Raw genomic sequence first — 1,103 nt, 5'->3', positions numbered from 1 at the left:
GACCCGGGCAGGCCAGGCCACACCGGCCCTGCGCTGTGCCTCCCTCCGACAGCCCGACTCGCTCCGTCTCAGGGACTGCACGGGCCGTCTCCTGTCTGCTCTTCCTGGTGCGCTCTTCCCAGACCTCTGCCCACTGAGACCCAACTTCACATCGCAGCACCGCCTTTCCCGCTGCCGTTCAGCGCCGGTCAGCATCCTGCACATTGCATGGGCGATTTCTCCCACAATGGAACTAGCTTCGCCAGGGCCCGGGTTCTGTTCTTACTGTGTCCCCAGTGCCCGAAACAGTGGGGGACGCAGAGTAGGTACTACTCCTGAAATGTGTGGGAGGAACGGATGAATATTGATAAATGCCATAAAGACGTGTGGGTAGGGGCTGGCGGTTAGGGAGGGCCTCTCCAAAGAGGTGACCTTTGAGCTCAGATCTGCAGGAGGAGGGCAGGAGGAGGGGGGGGGGAAGAGTTGGGGGAGGGGGTCCCAGGCAGAAGGCGCAGCGCAGCCCATGCAAAGGCCCTGAGGTGGGAGGGAGATTGGGGTGCTGACTTGATCACGCAGGGCCCACAGGGTTACAGTCTGAGGAGGAAGCTGGTGAGAGCCATCCACAAGCCCCCCCCCCCCCACACCCGGACCTATCTGGCCAGAATCCCGCACAGTCTGCGTTGAGTAAAGGGAGCCAGACTGGGCCCATCACCCACAGTTCTTTCTTTCTTTTTCTTTTTTCCAAATTAGAAAGTTACAGAAGTAGTAGAAGCGAGCCAGCTGGGCTGCGTGGGCTCAGGAAACAAGTTAGAGGCAGAAGAAGGGCCCTTTGGCTCCAGAGAGGGAAAGACAAAGCTAACACACTTGCAGGGAAGAGGAGGGGGAAGGGAAAGGCCGGGAGCACGCCTCACCCTCGGTTCTTCATTTCCACCCCCTTGGTTCCTGGGTGGCCCTTTTCCAGAGAACACATGATACCCGCAAAATCCCACAGGAGTAGGTTGCCAGACAGCAAGTGAAGATACAGGACACCCAGTTAAGTATGAATCTCATATAAACAAATACTTTTTTGTATAAGGATGTCCCATGTAATATGTAGGACAAACTTATACTAAGAAGTTGTTCAT

This window comes from Myotis davidii, unplaced genomic scaffold (genome assembly GCF_000327345.1).
Source record: "Myotis davidii unplaced genomic scaffold, ASM32734v1 scaffold306, whole genome shotgun sequence".
Taxonomy (NCBI): Eukaryota; Metazoa; Chordata; class Mammalia; order Chiroptera; family Vespertilionidae; genus Myotis; species Myotis davidii.
The sequence above is the reverse complement of the archived record's forward strand: the minus strand, read 5'-3'. Positions refer to the sequence as shown.